General features: G+C 34.9%; 1 long non-coding RNA gene across 1 annotated transcript; it reads right to left on the reverse strand.

Annotated features, from left to right (window-relative positions):
• Nucleotides 1-918: 918 nt before the first annotated feature.
• On the reverse strand, nt 919-8,040 carry LOC136043689 (uncharacterized). The gene is made up of 4 exons (XR_010621688.1): nt 7,734-8,040; nt 5,961-6,063; nt 1,711-1,781; nt 919-1,026 (listed from the first exon to the last, which is right to left on the reverse strand). It is a non-coding gene; the product is annotated as an uncharacterized LOC136043689 (long non-coding RNA).
• Nucleotides 8,041-17,937: the final 9,897 nt, after the last annotated feature.

The following is a 17,937-nucleotide window of genomic DNA, read 5'->3' on the forward strand; positions in this document are numbered from 1 at the left end:
TCTTCATGACCAGCGCTATGACTAGGTTCAAGAGTAAGCTCTGATGGATATATATTTTTAGAAATATCAATGAAATCCATACAATTTAAGACCAAAATATCACCTAAATATCTTTTATTATTTGACAAAACATGTTTTAAATTATTTGGATTATTCTTATCCATCATATATTTATATTCTAGTTGACTTAAAAACAAGTCAGCTATAAATAGGCTGGCATTCGCCTTCATGGGAATTCACACGATTTGCTTGTACAAATCACCACCAAATCTTATATAAGTATTGTATAAAACAAATTCTAATAACTCAAAAATCATATCCAAGCTGTAACATTTCAAGTTAACTGTGGTATTAAAGCAATTTGTCCATATAGCTTTTTTATTATAAGTGTCTATTTTTAAGAACCTTTATATATATATATATATATATATATATATATATATATATATATATATATATATATATATATATATATATATATATATATATATATATATATATATATATATATATAAGCTCTGATGGATATATATTTTTAGAAATATCAATGAAATCCATACAATGGATTTCATTGATATATATTGTATGGATATATATATAAACGTCAATAAAGATGAATAAGCATGCATCAATACGGGGAATAGCAAGTGACACTAGGGATATGAGATATAAAGTGCCAATAACGCTAATGTGTTTCATATCTATCCGTTACACATCTGTTACACAGAGGCCGATCTGAAACCAAACTCTACCCTGGATATGCCTTCCAATACTTAGCAAACAGCAAAATATACACCAAATAGGCATATTTGAGATATGATTTGCCAACTAACTGACGTTAATAATACGTTTTTGTCCGGTTTGAAAACGTGCACGTATACTATTAGGCTACACAAAGCAAAAGGCGTTTCTTTGCTTACCGCTTTCATCTTTTTCCACTTCTTCGAATACATGACCCTTGTCGCTTTCTTCGCTGGCACATACAATCGAAGTGTGGACCTCCATGATAAGCAAGCCTGGATAATCCTAAGAAAAATAAATTAAGTTTTGTTAGAAAAGTTTTATAAAACCGGATAATGATAAATTATTTATACGAAAGAGTCCCGAAAATTGGGACTCTTTCGTATAAAAAATGGACCATGAGAGTCAGAACAAAGAAAAACATCAATCCAGACCCTAAAATAGGAAGAATTTTCCCAGCGCCATAGATTATAGTATTAGAAAACTACCATCTTCCTATTCCCGAAGAATTTTTAATTCATTCAGAAATCAAAACATTCCGTATGTTTCGAGATTTCGAAACATTCGAGACTGTTTCGAGATTCGAGACTAACCATAGATGGGAGTCGAACCCATGACCTCCTTTTCAGTACAAAGGCAAATCTGCTACTAACGTATGATGGTCCAGTAACGAAATCGACATAGAAGCCCAACTTTTTATGCAACATTATCGCTCCTAGTCATAACAAAGTGCAACATATTTAATGCTCAGTGTTTAGTCTTCCACTGTTACTAAAAAGATTCATACGTAATAAATTTGATTAGTTATAATTTAGGTAGAAAAAATTAAGTAAAATTGCAAAAATAAATAAATTAAATAAAAAAATAAATAATTAAATAAACTAAATAAATTAGGTAAAATTGCAAAAAAAAATATATAACAAATATGAAATAAAATAAATGAAAACTTAGAAAAGAAAGACAAATTACCTTTACTTTTTGCTCAATAGGGATTTGAGCATCTTTGTCACATTGAACAAGGAATTCTATAGCCCTTTGACCTGCAATTTTAAAAACAAAGCAAATAAATTTCAGTTTACCCTTCAGACGCTCTGAAAATTTCCATTTATTTTCCAAGATCCCTGAGGAAAAAAAAAACTCCTACCATCAGCTGAAACAATAAATTTGGACCATTTTGCAGTATAGGCTCTGACATTAAAACTGATATTAAAATTCGTTTTTTTAGAGTTGGTAAATTTTAAAATTTGTATGTGTCCTTTGTGACACATACAGCACCCTGTATTCAGGTGCTTATAGGCACAGAGGTAGAAAGGGTGGAAATGTCCCCTGTATCAAGACTTTTCCGACGACCCCTCCTTGAAAAACATTTAATTACGAGTATCTAATTTATCTATTTATATAAAACATAACAAGAGCTAAGATCTCATATGGCACTTGTGACGACGTCGGAAGAGCCAAGAGCCAAGAGCTCATATGGTCTATGAGCTCTAGCAAAATTCTAAGATATGATCACCCACTCGCAATTTAAAAATACCTTAGTTTTTTTAAATTTTTCCTCTCCCTTCAGCCCTCCAGATGTTCGAATCGGGGAAAACGACTTTGTCAAGTAAATTTGTACAGCTCCCAGATACGCCTATAAATTTTCATTGTCCTAGCACGTCCAGAAGCACCATACTCGCCAAAGCACTGAACCCCACCATCTAACTCCCCCAAAGAGAGCGGATCTTGTCCGGTTACGGCAGTCACGTATCTACGACATTTATAGGCATTTTCCAAGATTCATGGTTTTCCCCCTCCAGCTCCCTCCGAGGTCAACAAATCTGGTCGGGATTTGAAATAAAAGCTCTGAGACATGCGTTCCTTCTAAATATCAAATTTCATTAAGATGCGGTCACCCGTTCTTAAGGTAAAAATACCTCAATTTTTCTAACTTTTCCAAATTAACAGCCCCCAGCTCCCCCAAAGAGAACGGATCCGTACCAATTATTTCAATCTCGTATCTATAACTTGTGCTTATTCTTCCCATCAAGTTTCATCCCAATATCTACACTCTAAGCGTTTTCCAAGATTTATGTTTCCCCCTCCAACCATCTATGTCCCCGGATCCAATTCGAATTGATAGTGGAGCATCTTAGACATAATATTCTTCTATATATTAAGTTTCATTGAGATCCGATCACCCATTCGTAAGATACTTCAATTTCACGTTTTCCAAGAATTCCGGCTTCCCCCTCCAACTCCCTTCAATGTCATTGGATCTGGTCTGGATTTAAAATGAGAGTTTTAAAGCACAAGATCCTTCTAGAATCAAATTTCATTAAGATCTGATCACCCGGTCGTAGGTTACAAATACCACATTTTCTTAATTTTTCCAAATTCCCCCCCCCCCCATACTCCACCGAAGAGAGTGGATCCGGCCCGGTTATGTAAGTCACCTATCTTGGACTTGTGCTTATTCTTTCTACCACTGGACCCGGTCGGGATAAAAAAATAAGAGATCTAAGTTTTGAGGTCTTTTGAGGTCTTTTGAGATCTAAGTTTTGAAATTTCATTAAGATATGATCACTCTTTCGCAAGTTAAAAATACCTCATTTTTTTCTAATTTTTAGAATTACCCTTCCCCACCCCAACTCCCCCAAAAAGAGCAGATCCGTCCTGGTTATGTCAATCACGTATCTAGGACTTGTGCTTATTTTTACCACCAAGTTTCATCCCGATCCCTCCACTCTAAGTTCTGAGACACGATATCCTTCCAAATTTCTAATTTCATTAAGATCCGGTCACTCCTTCGTAAGTTAAAAATACCTTATTTTCAAGCCTTATTTCATACCTTATTTCATATTACCTTATTTGATACCTTATTTCATGCCGAGTTTCATCGTCCTAGCTTGCCTGGAAGTGCTTGAAGTAGCAAAACCGGGACAGAAGGACAGACCGACAGAATTTGCGATCGCTATATGTCACTTGGTTAATACCAAGTGCCATAAAAATTGTTCAAACGCAACTTTTTGTATTTGGTATAAAGGTGACAAAAATTCTTGACTTATCTGAACGCAGTGGGAAATTTTTGGACAAGTCGGTACGGGGTTTGGAGGACCGTATGTCAAAGAATAACTTGTGCGAAAAGTGTGGCTCAATCCCGCTGATTAGGCCTATAATGAACATAAGGTTAAGATTATGTGTATGTTTTACGCTTATGTTATGTTTTTCGGTTTAAGGTTATCTTATACAGATGAAGGAAAATAGATAGCAAAACTTCAGCTTTACAGTTCAGCAACAGGGGCTAGACGGAGACATCTTCAAATTAGGTAGGTGGTGGTTATATGGGCTTGGCAGCACCTTAATTTAAACAATATACAATAAAAGAAATGTGGTTCGATACCACCTTCTAGGTTTATAATGTCAGAAAGATTGAGAAGGTTAGATCGCGTTTCGCAGATGAAGGAAGATAAGGTGCAAAACTTCGTATTTTTTAGTCAAACAAGAAGAAGGACATCCACCGACAACGAAGAAATGGTAATAAGAACGGATTTGAATGAAGCAGACTTTGGCGGCTGTATATAAAAAATGAGCCGTAAGGAAAATCCAATTCGATCCCGCTTTTTATGGCATTAATGAAAGAAATATTAAGACGGTCAGGTCACTTCTTACAGATGAAGGAAACTTCATCCTAATCCTTCCTTTCCTAATCCGAAACCATGTTGTTGTTAGGCCTAATGGCTTAACAACACGATCCAAACGAGAAGGAGAAAATCCACAGGTAAGGCCAAACAAAAAGGAGGATATTGCTGAATAGCGTAGGAGATTTCAAGAACAAATTTCAAGAAGTAGAAATTTCGCAAGAGAAAAAAAGTCACAGGGCATAGTAGAGGGTAGGATACAGCTATGTCGGCCACAGGTGGGTTCGTGCTGCAAAGAGGTGTAGTCGCATAAGAAGGTGTCTACTACATGAAGACAGTAGTAACTGTCTGCTTTTTGAACCATTATGGAAAAAGGAGTTTAATATTTAAAATAAGAACACAACATATATCAAGGTAGGCATTGCCACAACCAAAGAAAAGTCTGTAAAGAACTGACGAGATGGACAGAGGTGTTTCTCCAACTATTCAAAATGATTTCCTAAAAGTATTTTCAAAGGAATTAATGAGAGGGTGAAACAAACTGTATGAGAAATTAGTATTCGAGGACACTGAATTTTGTCACTGAGAAAAATACAGAACAACCAGTCCCATCTAGCGTTGTTCGGCAGAATCAGACAAATAATGATAAAAATCTCAACAAAAAGTTTTTTATTTTGTTTCGTCTCCTTTATACTTTTTTCTCATTTGGGGACAAAACCGGAAAGGGCAAAACAGGTACATTTTGTGGAATTTATTTAAAACAAACCTATATTTTGCAAACCAACCTAGCTATTTTAGCGCATTTAGCTCTAACTATTTTAGAAACAGCAAAAAACTGTAAAAAAAAAAAATATATCTGCTTTCAGAAACTTTCAGTTTAAGTCAAAGCAACCGTAGAGGCCTAACTGCAGTACAAATTCAAATAAAATAAAATAAAGCCTATTTCATTTTTTTCTAATTCTCCTGGTTAATACTACAAAATGTTAACACTCCAAAGTTACGACTCTTGCCAATTTATCATTCTTTAGGACAGTCAAACCAGCTTGAGGGTTTTTTTTCCCTTTTTTTCAAATACTCTTATGTTTGTTTTTTAAAATTAGTTGTCTGCTTCTTTTTTTATGGTTTGCTTTGTTCTTATGGGTTGATACCTAGCCCCAAAAATCATACGTCATAAATGGTGAAGTACAATCAATAACTAAAATCGAGAGAAAATCATGAGCAGTCTAGCTCTTTAGTACTAAATTAGGATAATAACAATGTAGTTGTTAAAATAGAGAAAAAATGAAGGAAGAGAAAAAAATTTGTAATAATAGTGGTCTCCTAGCCTTTTTTTATATTTAACAAAATTATATTTTACAAGTAATTGCAATCATGTATTCTTTTTTCAGAAATTTGAAATTTATTATGGAAATACAATATTTGCTATTATTTCCGGATGAAATAAATCCGAATTGAATAAAAAAGATCCAAATCAAAAAGTCTTTTTTTTATAACTATAACATTTCCAGTTTATTAACAGAAAAAATGAAAGAAGAAAGAAAAGGTAAAAAGGAGAATCAAAACTAGAAATAAATCAATGAGATATCGCTCGACAATCACCTCCTGAACTACATATTTCTTCAGTAGTTTGCGAGTTGACATCAGTTTCAGGGAGTATTTCATAAACAGAGTTTTGAGATTCAACAGTGCATATTTTCCGATTCTAAAAAAAAAAAAAATTATAAATTAAAATTAATAACAACAGACTTACTCAAGATAAACCGAGGGTTTTCTAGTTAATAAGAAGTATGTTGAGCATATGTAATTTTGTTATAACCGTCCTACTATGGAAGGGCATCCTGCAAAATGGCTGGACAGATGTTTGACTATGGTAATTGGTTGTAAAATGCACTGAAATCAGATATATTTGTCTGATATGCTCCTGATCAGATATGACTTCTCAGACTTATGGCTTAATCAAAACTGTGAAAATTTTAAATTTGTTTGCTTTTAAGTGTAGGTGGTACATAAATAAAGTTACTAGTTTTGGAACTTAAGGATGTTTGTACCACTGAAAAGAGAGGAGTTATGATAAAAAAAAGAAAAAAAAGGAAAAGCCTATCATTTTTTTAAGAACCTCGATCACTATTGCCATGCTTTGATTTCAAATGCTCACAAAAGAGATTGTGTGTCTCTTTATAGTATAGAGAGCTATAAGCAGTGGATGTTGGCTCCCAACTCATGGTTGAAACTTTTGTGCCGATTCCGCAGAAATCTTCACTAGAGCACTTACCGTGGTGCCACTGAAAAATTATTTCTTATGAGGGTGTATCAAAATATGGGTGTATGTATCTGTGCACAGTAGCAAGGTCAAGTAGCTTATACAGATGAGGAGTGGGATCAAAGCACAAAAACGTGATTGTTAGGCCTACATCTTTCAATTTTTCGGGGGAGTCTTTCGGATCAAGCTAAGGACGATAAAATTTAGTTTAGTTTTGATTTTAATTTTAATGAATGTGTTGAAATCTTTCATGGTTAAAAAAAAAAATTGAGCACTAGCAGTGAGGTCTCAATTACGGACCTTAGCTAGGGCAAGAAACAAATCCCGTGAAAATTATTGCTTGCCAATAATATCAGAAAGCCTGAATTTCGTGCATTATCAGCAAGACCTTAGGTAGTATTCGACAAGCTTGATGACTTCGTTATTTTTTATATGCAACAAGTTTAAGATATATACATAAATGCAGCATCAAATAGCTCTTTAGTGTAAGAAAAATAAAACAATATGCCTTTATTTGGCCTATGGGTCTATACATCGCGGCATTAAGTACTGTATAATGTGCTCTATTTTAATTTAGCGAATTCGGTAGGTTTTACGTTCATACGGAATATAATTAATTGTCAAAGCTGCCGTAATACTTATTACAGGCACGCTACTAAGCATTGGTAAGATATTCAAAGGGCCAAATTCCAAGTAAGTTCACTAATAAACTCATTAATAAAGTAATATCTCGTTAATAAGCCCCGATCCACAATATATATGCTGTCTTTTACTTTCTTTTATTTGTTTCATTTTACTTAATGATACACTTCATATAGAAAATAGTTTTTTGGGGTTATCAGAAATCCTTAGCAATTTTTTTTCTTGGTTCAGGATCAAAGGCTTGGCTACCATTGAACTGAAATTTGTATCCAAATCATTCAGTTTTATTTTCATTTTTTTTTGTTGTAGTAGTTTTTACCAGTTTCCCCATTTTTAAAGAAAACTTCAAGACTTTTCTTGTCATATTCGTATTCCATTTCTTTGGTTTATGTCTTTATGCTTAAGTCTGCTATTTTAAGAAAAAGATTTTCTTTCAATTTGTTTTTTATTCCTGATTCCTTTGTTTTTACCTTGAATTCCGGCAAAGATTTGAGGGCTGAAAGATCCAGCTGCCTGTCATAAAGTTCGTCTTCTAGAACGCAATTGGTTGGAACATCTCTGAGCTTCTTTGCGTCGGGACAAGCGTGCTTAGTTGGCCAATCAAAAATATACTGACAATCATGTTAATAGCGTTCCAAAGTAGGCCTTCCCTAGAATGCCCAAAAATACGTGAACTAAATGTAATTTTTTTCAAGAATACAAATCTTATCATTTTAAAATATAAAATAGATAAAGCGTATATAAAACGAAATGATAAATGAAATAATACTGACAATCATGTGAATAACGTTCGAAAATAGGCCTTCCATAGACAACACAAAATCTAAACACGTAGAATCAGCAGACTAATTTTATAAAATAGAAATTTATAAACTTAAAATACAAAAATAAATATATCGTACAAATATACTGACGATTTTACAATAGCGATCCAAATTAGGTCTTCTCTAGAAAATACAATCATAAAAAACATGTGAAATAAATATGATTTTTTAGATTGTAAATCTGATTAAAATTAAAACATAAAATGAATATATTGTTTATAATGAACATAATACTACGATTTTCAATCAAATAAATATAATATTCAATAAAGAAATACAAACATATACTTTACTCTGATGCTTCAAAGGAACGAACAATTAATAAACATAGCTTGAACCACAACTTTGCCTTATGCTGCGTATGTATCTAAAAGCGATATCAAAGGGCGAGTTATTCCTCTAAATATGTAGCAGAGGGGGGGGGGGATTGGGCTCATGGTCCCCTTGAAAATCAGACGCTTTTCAGAATTTCACAATGATTTCATATACCTATCGTGTGATTCAACCATTTTGCGATTTTTTTGAATCCCTTTACCTCAATTTTAATTTTTACCAGTAGTCTGTGAACTGACACTATTTGACTTAAGCTGGATTTAAAAAAGAAAGCTTTATATTAAAGTTAGATTTAAACAAGAAAGCTTTATAATAAAGCTAGATCTAAAAAACAAGAGGAAAAGAAAACTAGAATCACGGACACTGTTAATGGGAAATATTGATCAGGCGCAATCATTTAATCTATTTAATTACTAAATCTATTTAAGTAGGCAAAAAGGTTCCTCGAATTAAGGCCCCTTATATAAAATGTAGGACTTAAGAGTGAGGCTATTTGCCCCAAAGAAAGGGTTTTAAATATGGGGCTGAAAATGGATTCACTTTCTTTTGGCATGGGTATCCTTGCTTTGAGGTAAGAATTTTACTAGAAGCTAAATGAATTGTTTGGAAGCATGAAATTTCAAAAATGTTTACTCATATTCGGGAAGAGCTTAGACCTTCCAAAGTATGTGACCCCTAATCTTCTACACTAGCTTAGTGGGTAGTTTTGCCTTGAATAGATGCCCACTCCAGATTAAAATTAAACAAAGAGCGACATCAAAACTTAAACTGAACAGAAATTGTTCTGTATATGAAAGGGGATGTCCCCTGCTCAACGCCTCACTCTTTACACTAAAGTTTGACTCTTTGTCACAACTCTGCTTTTAAAACAATAAAAACTTTAAAAACACTAAAAAAAGCGTTAAGAGCGAGGCGTTGAGGAAAATTTATTCCGTAAAAATCCCTTGGACAATTCCCCCGGAACATCCCCACATGAAAAATTTGGCAAAAAGAATATGAAACAATTGAAAAGATTTTCATACACGTTAACAATGAACGAATTTCATAACTTTCAGGCCTCTCCCCATGGACTGCGAGGTTTCATTTTACACGTAAAGACACAATTATATGATCTTTCATCTATACTGAACGAAATGGCTATCCCAAATTTTGATCAGATACTTTTGGGAGAAAATGGGAATGGGAGGGGGCTCAGTTGCCCTCCAATCTTTTTGGTCATTTAAAAAGGGCACTAAAACTTTTAATTTCCGCTCGAATGCACCCTCTCCCGATCTTCTAGACCATTATTTCGATACATTCATCCCTGAAAAAAAAATCGCATTCATGATCTGTTTCCTACCAAAAATAGCAAAATTCCACATTTTCGCAGATAGGAGCTAGAAACTTCTGCAGTAGGGTTTTCTGGCACGCTGAAAAGGATGTGATTTCCATTAAGATACCTTGAATTTTAAGGGGTATACCCCCCCCCCATTTAGAAAAGGCAAATTTTCTGAGACTCGTAGCTTTTGATGGATATCACTAAACTTGATGCATCTTTTATACTTGGAATAATTTTAAGAAGAAAATCTTAAGATATTATATGTATCAAATTTGCCAAAATGGAGTGTGCAATGTCTCAGGAATGGCTAAGAGTATTAAGACAAAACAATATTGGAACAGCTAGGTGGATTAAATTTAAACTTTCAGTAAATATTGAGAAGCACGTTGAAGAAAATCTTCAACGAACAGCTAGGAACAGTTAAGAGTATTAAGAGAAATCAATACTGGAACAGCTAGGTGGATTAAATTTAAACTTTCAGGAAATATTGAGAGGCACGCTGAAAAAAATCTTAAGATATTATATGCATCAAATTTGCCAAAATGGAGTGTGCAATGTCTCAGGAATGGCTAAGAGCATTAAGACAAAACAATATTGGAACAACTAGGTGGATTAAATTTAAACTTTCAGGAAATATTGAGAAGCCCGTTGAAGAAAATCTTAAGATATTATATGCATCAAATTTGCCAAAATGGAGCGTGCAATGTGTCAGGAATGGCTAAGAGTATTAAGACAAAACAATATTGGAACAGATAGGTGGATTAAATTTGAACTTTCAGGAAATATTGAGAGGCACGTTGAAGAAAATCTTCAACGAACAGCTAGGAACGGTTAAAAGTATTAAGACAAAACAATAACCTCTTTTTACCAAAACTTTTTACCAAAACAAAACTTTTTACCCTCTTTGAAGTAATTAGCAATTGTACTGTTATTCTTTTTGTAAAGAGAGTTTGCTTTCCACAACAAAATAGAATTATCCTTGATATTAGGGCGTTTATTCCCCCTTTTCAGGATAAAGTACAGCTTTTAAATGATCAATTTGGAAACAATCATTTTTCATTAAAATCTACGTTTTTGCAATAGAAAAACTACCCCCCACAGCACCCATATTGCAATGTTATCCCTAAAATTTCCCTTTCAGTGGGATATAATAAATAACACTGGTTCTAAATCGCTATGAGTATAACCTGAGCCTTAAACGTACTTTTGAGGTTCCAGTCTTCTTCCCCCCATCCACTACAATACTACAGATTAAAGTTCATCTGTATTTTCCGATATACGTGCTTTTCGCATTACTAAATAAACAAGAGCTAAGAGCTCATATGGCACTTGTGACGAGGCGAGAAGAGCTAAGAACCAAGAGATCATATGGTATGAGCTCTAACAAAATTCTATGAATCAATAGATTGATTTAAAAAGGAAAATAAGAGGCTTAATGCCGGTTAGGATTTAAAATAAGAGCTCTGAGTCACGATGTCCTTCTAAATATCAAAATTCATGATCACCCACTCGTAAGGTATAAATACCTAATTTTTTCTAATTTTTCTTTTCCCTTTAGCCCCCAAGATGGTTGAATCTGGGAGAACGACTTTATCGAGTCAAATTGTGCAGCTCCCTGACACGCCTATCAATTTTCATCGTCCTAGCACGCCCAGAAGCACCAAACTCGCCAAATCACTGAACCCCTCCCCCCAACTCTCCCAAAGAGAGCGAATCCAGTACATTCTGTCAATCACGTATCAAGGACATTTGTTTATTCTATCCACCAAGCATCATCCCGACTCCTACATTCCAGGTGTTTTTCCAAGATTTCCCCCTCTAACTCCCCCCAATGTCAAACGATCTGGTCGGGATTTGAAATAAGAGCTCTGAGACATGAATTCTTTTTAAAAATCAAATTTCATTAAGATCCGATCATCTATTCGTAAGATAAAAATACAGCAATTTTTACGTTTTCTAAACATCACAGGATCTGGTCGGAATTTAAAACAAGAACTTTAAAGCACAAGATCCTTCTAAATGTCAAATTTCATTCAGATCTGGTCACCCTTCCGTAAGTTACTAATACCTCAATTTTGAAAATTACCCCCCCCCCCCCTCCAATTCCACCAAAGAGAGCAGATCCGGTCCGGTTATGTCAGTCACGTATCTTAGATTGGTTTTAATTCTTCCCATCCAGTTTCATCCTGATCTCACCGCTTTAAGTATTTTCTAAGGTATCCGCCCCCCCCCTCCAATTACGCTTGATCCGGTTGAGATTTAAAATGAGAGATCTGAGTTACGAGGTCCTTCTAAATATGAAGTTTCGTGAAGATCCGATCACTCCTTCTTAAGTTAAAAATACGTCATTTTTTCTTATTTTTCAGAATTACCCCCCCCCCTCCCAATAGGTCGAATCCGTTCCAATTATGTAAATCACGTATGCAAGACTTCTGCTTAATTCCCCCCCCCCCAAGTTTCAGTTCCCCCTACCCAAACTTCCCCCAACGTCACCAGATCCAGTCAGGATTTAAAATGAGCTCTTTGAGACACGATATCCTTCTAAATATCAAATTTCACTGAGATCCGATAACCCGTTCGTAAGTTAAAAATACCTCGTTTTTTCTAATTTTTCAGAACTAACCCCTCCCCCAACTACCCCAAAGAGAGCGGATCCGTTACGATTATGTGAATCATGTATCTAGGACTCGTGATTATTTTTTCCATCAAGTTTCATCCCGATCCCTCCATTCTAAGTGTTTTTCAAGTTTTAGGTTTCCCCATCCCAACCCCTCCCCCCAATGTCACCAGATCCAGTTGGAATTTAAAATAAGAGCTCTAAGACACGATATCCTTCTAAAAATTAAATTTCATTGAGATCCGATCACCCACTCGTAAGTTAAAAATACCTCATTTTTTCTAATTTTTCAGAATTACCCCCACCCCACCCCCCAACCCCAACTACCCCAAAGAGAGCGGATCCGTTCCGATTATGTCAACTATGTATCTGGGACGTGTGCTTATTTTTCCCATCAAGTTTCATCCCGACCCCTCTACTCTAAGTGTTTTCCAAGATTTTAGCTTTCCCCCCTCCAACTCCCCCCAATGTCATCAGATGTGGTCGGGATTTAAAATAAGAGCTCTGAAATACAATATCATTCTAAACATCAAATTTCATTAAGACCCCATCACCCATTCATAAGTTAAAAATACTTTATTTTTTTTATTTTTTCCGAATTAACCGGCCCCCCACTCCCCCCCCAGATGGTCAAATCGGGAAAACGACTATTTCTTTTTTAAGCTGGTCCGGTCCCTAATACACCTGCCAAATTTCATCGTCCTAGCTTACCTGGAAGTGCCTAAAGTACCAAAACTGGGACCGACAGACAGACCGACAGAATTGGCGATTGCTATTTGTCACTTGGTTAATACCAAGTGCCATAAAAAGTGCTACTTTATATCTGCTGTTTCGAAGTTTTGGGCCCCCCTCAAAAAAAAATTCCTGCGTACGTGCCTGAAATTACGTCTTGTATTTTGTTTCCGCTGGTTATTTTATCACCCGAAACGATTTGTTTTTTGTTTTGTTTTTTTTATTAGTGTGCAAAAGATAACACATCCTGACTAATTTATAATCTTACTTCGTCTTTTTTGTTTTAAGGCTTATTTTCTTACATTTTCTTCCGCACTTGTTTCTTGTCTATTCTATCTAGATACTTGATACTTTTTGCTATACTATCCTGGAACAATGGAAATGTTGGGCCATTTTAACGCCTTTCTCTTGCAAGAACAATTTTTTTCCCTACAGCATGAACTATGTGTGAGGGAATCGGTGTAGACCCTCTGTTGGCCTCATATTTTATCTTAAATGGGCTCTTGCAGATTTATTTCTGATGTAATATAATGATGTAATTATTCATAATCCTATATGGCCTTACTTTAAGCTATGTTAACACTTTTAAAGCATAGAACAATGAAAAACGCTGAACAGGGTTTCAGCTTGGGGGAGTTACTCCCTAATAGGTACACCAATAACTGTGGGGATTTTTTTCAGTTGGAACTTAGGGCAAAACAATCAAAACAGCGATCGATATGAACTTAATTGCATACTAGAAGGAAGTTATCGAATGTTTCAGGACAAGGGGAAATGCCAAAGGCTAACCCCTTAGCAATTGTATTTCCATTTGAAGTAAGCATATTTTTTGGTCGAGGAATTCAAGCAACGTTATTTCTGACCCAAGTTAACGGTTTATTTCGAAATTCACTTTCAAAGAAAGTCAATCCTCCTATGGGATCTGATTATAGGCGCCCGCAAGTTTGAATAACACCCTAATAAATAAAAACTAATATACAAATAAGACTAAATAATATATATAAACTAAATAAATAAAAAAAAACTAATAATAAATAAATAATAATAATAAAAACACCCTGAATAATACCCTCTTAGCTTAAGAAAGTGCACAATTTGCATTTTCGTTATTTTTGGTGACGTCATCCTTTCATCATCATATGATAGATGCTCACTGATCAGAATATTTCCTAGGTTCATGATTAAAACAGAAACAACAAAAAAACAAAAAAAATACCTTCTTAGCTTCTGGACCCATTACTTTGTTTGGAAACGGAGTGACTGACGCCAATCTATGACGATATAATAACGAATTCGTTATACAACTCCTTTTGAGAAGGTATTCAGCATACATATCTTGGTTATTTGAGCATGCCTGATTATCTTCAGTTGTGGTTGAAGCATGTTGAAACGAATGAGTAAAAGAATGGTTGTGTTGCTGTAGATCAAAATGGCTACTTAACGCTGAACTAGCTCCAAGATGACGTAATCTGTTAATGAATTTGCTGGAAGAAGTTTGGTTTTGCTGATATTTTGAAAAGTTTGGTTGGCTAATACTGAAAGGGGAATTTGCTGGTGACCTGACTGAAGCGAAGTTCCGCCCTATCAATGTAGCGTATGGGGGATGTGGAGCTAATTCTTTTTGCAAAAAAGTTGACGCAGGCGTAGAAGAAAACGTTCTAGGACTATTTTCTGGATTTGTATATTCGGTGAAGTAGTTTCCACTCGGTTCAGCCTCACTTGCGGTGTCAGTACATGCTTTTTCTGCAAGACTAGATTCGCCTTTGTAAGGCATTTGAAGATACATTTGACAGGAAGGGCTGCTTTGAGCTTGGTTTGATAATAGTCTCTCATTTATGGTGTTACTAAAGGATGAGCTCTGATTATAATCAAAGAAAAAAGGAAAGTCACTGGCGGCAGCAGCAGGTTTTGCATGCTCAAAACGACTGCTCGACTGATAGTTATAAAATGGCATTCTATAATAGGACTGCTTTGGCATAGCAGTCAGAGTATATCCCTGATAAGATTCAACATTACTTAATGAGTCATTTGTCCCGCTCAATCCTAATCTATTTTGACAAAGAAAATCAAGATAAGACGGAACTTGAAAGTTTGTAGCAGCGTCTTCCGATTTCAGAGTCCGAATATGATGAGTATTAGCCAAAATATTTCAAACTTTTTCTGACCAAGTGTGATTATTATTCAGAATTGAGGTGCCAGGATGATCACCCTCATCTTTGGTTGAATTTAAATCACGAAAATAGTTTTTCCAATATGAGTATGGATCATAGTAAGCAAGCGGAAAAGGAAGAAAGCTGGGTTGCGAATCTGGTCTACTAGCACCTTCAGTGCTTCTACCTAAGACAGGTTCTTCTTTGGTATAGTCTGACACGGCAACATTCACTAGTGTATGGAAATTACTCCAATTTTTAGAATTAAAATCAAGGTTTGAACTTGGAACGTCTTGAACCTGCTGAGACTGCTCCTCAAGTATGAGCTCTCTTTGATCAACGTTAAAATCACCATTTACAGCTGAGTTTTTTTTCAACTAGGCAGATTGAACAATTTGAATTGCAAACTAAATTGTCAACGTTCCCATATCCTGTCTGAGGCTCAGAAACCTTTTCATGAATACTTGAGCTAGAATTATACCTCGACAGAGGAAAATATTCCGAAGTATTATCGTTAACTGGAGTACAATTCGCTCTATTCCTTTCAATATCTGAGGAACTAGTGACATTAATGACTTCGTCTGTACTATCGAACGTATTGTCTTCAACTTGTATATGTATTACACTTATATCATCATTTGCAGCATCTTGTCCTATGGTCTTCATCTTTAACTTTGATTTGGAGCCTTCTATAATTAAAAACAATTTATTTATTTATTTAATTTAATATTAATTAAAAAATTAACTTAAACACATTCCTCCAAATGTCACAGTATGTATGATATGGACGGAGGATAATCAAACAAATCTACAAAAAATAATTACAATTAATATTAACGTCAGAAGGGGTTTAAAAACAAAACTTAAATACAACATCACGTACCCTGCTACCACTAACTTAACACTCAACTCTTTCCTTAACACATATAAATCAAAATAAAGATCTTAAAAGGAATAGAACTCTCAAAGTCTCTAGGGACAGAGTGGGGAATTGAAATCTGTGGGTAAGCAAGAAAGAAAACAATAGAATCCGAAAGCGCAATGAAACGCTTTAGACAATTCCCCTTTGATAGCCATCTCACCTCTGTATTTATTTGATATGGGTAACTACTTTTATTACAACAGTGAGGGCATCATGCAGACATGCACTCATTTTCTTTGCAACTAAGTGTACAGATAACTAACCGTCTCGCGAGTGATATGGTATTGAATATTTTAAACCCAACAAGGAACCAAATATAGACACATGAAAAGACAACAGTAGCTTGTTGTCATTTCCTTTAAGGTTACTGAAATTCATTTGTTTAGCTGGCTAGCAACTGAAATCTTTTTTTAATGTTAGAATTGACCGAGTAATTAATTTAATTTTAGTGTTTGTAACTAATGTAAATTTTTTTTACTGTTTTAAAAAGAAGAATTGAGAGAAAGAGTCAAACTTTAGTGTAAAGAGCGGGGCGTTGATGAGGTAGCAGCCTCTTTCATATACGAAGTAATTTCTGTGCGTTTTAAGTTTTAATGTCGCTCCTTACTTCCAGTTAAAAAAACTTGTTTTTTTTTATTTAATACTTAAAAAATTGGATAGTGATATAAATTGGAAACCAGTTTGTAATTGTAAGCAACTTGGCCCATTTGTAAATCCTACTTACAAACATGTTATAACAGGGGACTTGTCAATAATAAAGCAAGATGATCTTCAAATTATAATGAATAAAGGGTCTAATTTCCGTCTTTCTCATCATCTGAAACCATCGAGTGTTCTTGATGGCTTGGAAAATGATTTTGATTTATTTATTGATAAGTGGTGTAAGAAAGAGAATAAAAGTAAAGAGAGTTTTCAAAGTTGGAAGAATTTAATTATTAGTAGAATAAGAAATAAAATATATTCTAATTTAAAAAATAGTAACACTAAATCATTATTTTATAATATAATATGAAAAAAACTTCGTTTTCTTAAAGAGTTAAAGAGGCTGCGTCCCAAAGTCGAACCTTAAAACGTACAGGAATTAGAAGAGGCAGTTGGGGGGCTGCCGCCCCCCAAACCCCCAGCTTTTAAAGACTCTTTTGTGCAGGTTTTTTTGGGGGGGGACTTCATTGTTACTAATTACTAGTTTCGGCGCAATGGTTCTCCTGTCCTCTTGTGTTTAACATTTTTCGAAGTTATTCCATTATTCATTCATTTCAATTTTTTGTTAATTAAAAGAGGGCCTTTCCGAAGCCAAGAGCGGGGGGTTAGCAAAAAAACAAAAAACCTGTACAAAAGAGTCTTTAAAAGCTGGGGGTTTGGGGGGCGGCAGCCCCCCAACTGCCTCTTCTAATCCTGTACGTTTTAAGGTTCGACTTTGGGACGCAGCCTCTTTAACTCTTTAAGAAAAAGAAGTTTTTTTCATATTATTTCTGTACGTTTTTCTACAATTAGGACTATAAGAAGACTATTAGGAGAGGCAAACCCCCCGCTTTTAAAGACTCTTTTGTACAGGTTTAATTTTTTTTCATATTAATTCTGTACGTTTTTCTACAATCCATGGTGGACGTAATTTAATAATTCCTGTACTCCTCGTACAGGAATTAGGAGAGGAACCCCCCCCCCCCCTTTTAAATCATTGTATAAAATAGAAAAAAAAATAGATAGAATGACCGAAATGTTTCTTTTGCTCATAAGAAGCTAATATTCTGTTATCTCTCAAATGATAAGCTGTCCAG

The sequence above is a fragment of the Artemia franciscana genome, unplaced genomic scaffold (genome assembly GCF_032884065.1).
Source record: "Artemia franciscana unplaced genomic scaffold, ASM3288406v1 Scaffold_832, whole genome shotgun sequence".
Lineage (NCBI taxonomy): Eukaryota > Metazoa > Arthropoda > Branchiopoda > Anostraca > Artemiidae > Artemia > Artemia franciscana.